The following is a 6,616-nucleotide window of genomic DNA, read 5'->3' on the forward strand; positions in this document are numbered from 1 at the left end:
GACCATTCCATCCTTATCTCTCGCCTAGAGCACTGTGTGGGTATCAGGGGCATTGCCTTAGAGTGGTTCAGGTCCTACCTGTCCCAGCGATCTTTCTCTGTTAGGCTTGGTGACTTCGCATCGTCTTCTGCCCCCCTATCCTGTGGCGTTCCCCAAGGTTCCATTTTAGGGCCCATTTTATTTTCCTTATACCTTCTCCCCCTTGGGCTCATTTTTAGAAAACATGGCGTCTCCTACCACCTTTATGCGGACGACTCCCAAATATACATACCCTAAAGAAACGCACCTGCTCTCTGACGCCCTGGTTGACTGTCTCAATGACATAAAGGCCTGGATGGCGAAACTTTTAAACATAAATGAGAGTAAAACGGAGGTAATTGTGTTTGGACCAAATGGCGATGTCCTCCATTGACCTGGGTTCCTGCAACAGTATGCAAACCCATGGTCTCTAATCTAGGCGTTAAAATCGACAGTGCTTTTAAATTAGATAAACAGATAAACTCTGTGGTTAAGTCCAGTTTTTATCACCTGAGGCTGCTGTCCAAAATTAAACCGGTTTTATCCGCTTCTGATTTTGAGCGTGTAATTCATGCATTTGTTTCTACGTTTAGATTACTGTAATGCACTTTATGCCGGCTTAAACAAGACTTCGCTGGCCCGCCTGCAGCGTGTGCAAAACGCTGCGGCTCGGTTGCTTACAGGAACCCGCAAGTACGATCACATCACCCCAGTCCTGTCTTCCCTCCATTAGCTTCCTGTCCACTTTAGAGTTCATTTTAAGATTTTATTGTTTGTTTTTAAAGCGCTTAATGGGCTGGCCCTCAGTACATCTCTGACCTCATACAGGTGTACACCCTCAAGGGGTCTGAGATCGGCTGACCAGCTCCTCCTAGTAGTCCCTAAAACTAAGAAAATTACCAGAGGAGACCGGGCCTTCTCAGCAGTAGCCCCCAGGCTCTGGAACGACCTGCCCCCCCAGGTCAAATTGTCGCCCACCCTCCAAACCTTTAAGTCCCGCCTGAAGACCCACCTCTTTTCCCTCGCTTTTGAGTCAGTTTGAGCTATGTTTTGTATTGATTTCTCTTTATATTGTTTGTATGCCTTTTATCTACTACTGTAATATTATATTTTATTATTATGCTATGCTTACTGTGAAGCACTTCGTTAAACCCTCTGTTTTTAATATGTGCTATATAAATAAATTGGATTGGATTGGATTGGAATGGAAGTCATTCGAGTCTGAATGCCCAGTCGAAACTTGTGCAAGATCCATCTACCTGTATGCAGAATTACCTTTTCATAAATGTGTACTCTGTGTGTTGTGAAAGCGCAGTGACAACGTTGTAGCTGACTTTTTGGCTTTATGAAATAATAGCCTGTCAGAGAGCCACAACAGAATAAACCATGAGTCCAATACAAATCCCAATTGAAGTTCAGAGTAGTCAACAGTAGGTGACAAAATGACCAGGAAGAAAGGATTCAAAACCTGATTGCTGGATTATTTTTAAACTCTGATATAACTACAGTATACTGTATATATGCCTGTCTGACTTAATACGTATGTATTTGGGCTGTGAGTTTGTCTTAAACATGATTTGTTTTGGGCTTCTTTAGCTAGATTGGCTCTATGAAGCACAAGAGAGGACATGGAAGAACTGTCGGGGAACCAGCAGGCCATGGCAATATGCTTCTGACACACTATCTACAAAGATGTAAGAGCGGCATAAGGTAGTAACAGCGAGCTCCAGTGACAGGCCATCGTGCAAGCTAGTTACTAGTTAAATAGAACACACACACCCACCCACCCACACACACACACACACACACACACAGCTATCAGGATTTGCTACAGTATCGTCTTGTCACATGATCAAATAAAAACCTGAAATTGGACAACCTTAAAATACATATCAACAGGAAGTTTTTCTGGATAATTTTAAATGTTAAATGGATTTGTAATGTTCTAGTCTTCTGACCACTTAAAGTGCTAACACTACATCTACACTCATTCATCCACTGATGACACCTGCCCATCAGAACTAACTAACATTCACACCCATTTATTTACTGCAGGCACAGCCTTTGGAAGCAATTTGGAGTTAGGTGTATTGCCCAAGGACATGCCTGTTGATATTGTTGCTCGGAGACATGTTCACATGGCAGCCTCTTTCCACACGTCTTTACTCTTACCACAATTTTCCCTTGCAGGATAAATAATCTATCTATCTATCTATCTATAATATATATGTAACAATGTATCTATCACATACCACACACAGATGTGCTACTAGATATCTGAAATGGATTTGCATGTAGATTCAAAATTAATAGTGAATAATGAGGTCTGTAATCAAGGTCTTGAGGGAAATTACAAATTTGGTTCAGATGGCTTTACAATATGTACAGATAAAAAAATGCCCATTGTGTAAGATTTAGTGGCATCTAGTGGCGAGTTATCTTAGGAGCTACTTTATCAATACATTTCTTTTCTTTATGACTAGATCATTATATTTTTTAACAAATCAGGATTAGAATTAATATTCAAAATATATAAAAATATTGTTTATAGAGCAGCAATTCAAGTTTAAGTGCAGCGGTGTGACTGATTCACTGATTGTTTAAAAAAAAAAAAAAAATTTGATTTAAGATTATTAAATTATTAGAATTAGAATTGTATTAGAATTAATTGATATAATATTGATTCTTATATTTCATTGGTTTGTTTGCTTTTTACGTATCATGCATTTGTCACCATATTTTCTTATCCTTTTTGGGTATTTCTCACTTGTTCTTATCATTGTTGGAGCTTTCCGCTTTTTTAGTAACTGGAATACTTTAAAGCCCCACTATGTAACTTTTGGACCTTAAAATAACAGCTTGAAAAAAATTGTGCCGCTACAATGACTTTTAATATGACGATTTGCGTCTCTGATATTGCCCATCGGGGGTCTGTGGGGAAATAACTCCGCTATGTAAGATTCTGGAGCCGCCCGGTACATCCGGCGGATGTACTCGACCTGCTTTCTGGCAGTGATTACGCAATGTCATAAAGTGCCACTCCACGCTCGCAGCTCCAATATAAGGGTAGCTTTTTTATGTAGCTTTTTGGTGTTGTCAACAATATTGTATTCGATCACACCTACTCCACATTTGCAGTCGCCCAAAACAAAAGTAAATGACTGCACGCGCGCACCCGCGCACCCCCAAAAAAAAGCCGCCAAACAGCTGATCGACCAGGCGGAGGCGCCGCGTTCAATCCCCGCGCTACTTCACCCTATTCCGGATTGTTGCCGTTCTGAGTCCGCCGTCGGTCAGCGCGCTCCAAACAAAATAAAACTCGCGTCACCTCCCCCTCGTCACCTTTTATAACCCGTGACACGTACAAATAATAATAATAATAATATTATAATACAGGACAACACATGATCCCAACTCAATACAAGTGTATGCGAGGCTGCATCTATCGTCACTGGGTATTTACGACACTGAAGTCGAAACCTAAATACCTAAAAACCTGAAGGGGGCACCAAAAGTGAAAAACTAAATAGTGGGGCTTTAAATCTGAAACATGTGCACGTTGAGTTTCAAAGATAAAAGCTTCAATGAAAAAAATGCAACATAGACCCGCCAGCAATAAATCCCCCCGGATCAAAACAAAGTCTGAAATGTTACAATTGTTTGGATTTCCCATACTGTATTTAGTTTAAATTGAAATGTATATTATTATTTATAAACTTAATACATAATTAAAGAATTAACATTGCATTTGAGTTCATAACATACGTAAATATTAATTTAGATATGGACATATATAAGAGCATCAATAGCAGATCAGATAAAATATATAAACAAAATAAATCTTAAACCAAATAGCCTTTTCATTGTGATTTGAATCACATCTGAAAGGCTTCATCAGTATTGCACTGAGGAAAGGCAGTTATTATGTCAAACAACTGTCTACAAGGTAATTAATAAACGCTCAATAGTATTTATAAAAACAGGGGGAATTGAGAATATAGAGGTATGTATCAAATAAATACCTGGTTCTGTCTGCAGAGGGAAATAACACATGAATTATTTTCAATGCACAGTTCATGGATAATTTGCACAGCAAAATATTACCGCTTTAAATGTCTCTCATTGTATTGAAAACTGCATACGCATACTAAAAAGGTTGCATCTCTGCAAGGACTATTTGAATAGTTTTACTGTTATAGTACAGGGAACACTTGGGCGATGTGTCCAGATGTGTAGATATCAGTATATAGTACTGGTTAAGAGTAGATGAAGATGGCACAGAGCAAAAATGACTAACAAGCTGCAGGTTTAAACCTCTCCCAAATCATAACACAATATGTGAATAGTCTCTCTGCAAAGGTTGACTTTGATGAATCAGAAACAAATTAGAGAGGCTTTAGTACACAAGACAGTTCACAAGAGATCTCTAAATCTGGAATTCTTGTTTTATTAATCCTATTCATTATTTATTTCTAAATATAGTATATAGTTACTTTTTTAATCACACCATTAACATACACAATTTTTTTCACATGTCTACGTGGGCTAGAAGCGGATTGGTCGATTACAGTAAATAAACCCTCCTTTGAATCGTCAGAGCCTATAGAATTAAGATACTCCCATCAAAATGAGATTGACAGCAGTTCATAGGGCAACTCTGTAATGCTTCGTTATGTACACATGCCATCTATTGCTTCTGTCCATCCGGGGAGAGGGATCCTCCTCTGCTGCTCTCCTGAAGGTTTCTTCCCTTTTTTCCCTGTGAAAGGGTTTTTTCGATTTCTTGGGAGTTTCTCCTGATTCAATGTGAGGTCAAAGGATAGGGATGTTGTATGTGTACAGATTGAAAAGCCCTTTGAGACAAATTTTTTATTTGTGATGTATAAAATAAACTGAATTGAATTGAATACTCCGTCAAACCCTCGCTTCGATTTGCTGATCTAGAAAGTTACCCCACGTGAAGAATCTGATGGGAACAGAAATAGAATTATGCCTACGTTTTGCCATGATGCTTTGTTGGAGAGGGAATTGATGAATATCTTGTAAATCTGTGGTTTTACCTACGTAATGCAACATTTAGAAAATCAGGCACATCTTGTCTCAAAGTGATGGAGAAAAACTGGTTCACGCGTTTGTTACTTCTAGATTACTGCAACTCCTTATGATCAGGCTGCTCTAATAAGTCTCTTAGGTCCCTCCAGTTAATCCAGAATGCTGCAGCAGGTGTACTCACAAAAACTAAGAAAAGAGATCACATTACTCCTCTATTAGCTGCTCTGCACTGGCTACCTGTGAAATCAAGAATCACATTTAAAATTGTTCTCCTAACCTACAAAGCATTGATTGGTGATGCTCCATCATATCTTAAGGAGCTTGTAGTACCATATTGCCCCACTAGAGAGCTGCGCTCACTAAATGCGGGACTACTTGTAGTTCCTAGAGTACAAAAAAGTAGGATGTGAGCCAGAGCCTTCAGTTATCAAGCTCCTCTTTTATGGAACCAGCTTCAACCTTCAGTCTAAGGGGCAGACAGTCACCTAATTTAAGAGTAGACTTAAGGCTTTCCTCTTTGATAGAGCTTATACTTAGGGCTAAATCAGGTTTGCCCTGATCCAATCCCTTGATATGCTGCTCTAGGCGTATAGGCTGCTGGAGGATGTTTAAGGATACACTGAGCACCTCTCTCCTCTTCTCTCTCTCTCCTTCTTGCTGAATTCCCGTCTCTTCATTGCACATTACAAACTCTTCTTCTTTCCTGGAGTCTTTGTGCCTTCTTGCCTCTCAGGTTTCCATTGGACCTGGCTGTGTCTGGAGCCGGTCCTGGCTCCTGGGCCGTGCCCCCTGACTCCTTGCCCCAGCTTCCTGCATCCGGACCCTAGGCCATCGCCTAGGCCTAGCCTCTTCCTCATTTTTGGGAGTTTTTACGAATCAGATGTGAGGTCCTGGGACAGGGATGTTGTATGTGTACAGAATAAAAAAGCCCTCTGATGATTATTTTTGATTTGGGGCTATACAAAATAAACTGAACTTAATTTAATTGTGTGATATTTCGAGATCTAAAATGTTTGCCTGTGACATATTGCCAATGAGCACAAGAGCTACACATGTGCAGAGTGTAAATATTAATATTAATATATGTTCATTCATAACGTTAATGTTTGAGTTGTGTTTGGAGCAGTGGCGGCTGGTGGAATCTTTTTTTAGTTGGGCCAACCAATCAATTTCAGCAAACATCCCAGTATGATTCAATGCAAAAAAAATTATCTAACACGCGTTTCTACTTTGTAGTTAAATATTTAACATTTATTAGGGTCCTCTGAGACTTCGTCGTAGAGGAACCTATTGTTATTGTAAGGATTATTATCCTTTGTCGTGTTCAAACGTCGTCTGGCCGCACACCTCAGACCGCACCCAAGTGAAATTTCACACACATATCAGAACTCGTGAAAAATTTATGATTTTTTAGTTTTCGTATTTGTTTATAAACAACTGTCTCTCTAGCGCTCCCTTGAGGTAGAAAGCTAATACTTTTTTTCAACAATGACCAATTGACTTGAAATTTGGTATACAGGTTCACCTGGACCTGCTCTACAAATAA

The sequence above is a fragment of the Pseudoliparis swirei genome, chromosome 20, assembly GCF_029220125.1.
Source record: "Pseudoliparis swirei isolate HS2019 ecotype Mariana Trench chromosome 20, NWPU_hadal_v1, whole genome shotgun sequence".
NCBI classification, from domain to species: Eukaryota; Metazoa; Chordata; class Actinopteri; order Perciformes; family Liparidae; genus Pseudoliparis; species Pseudoliparis swirei.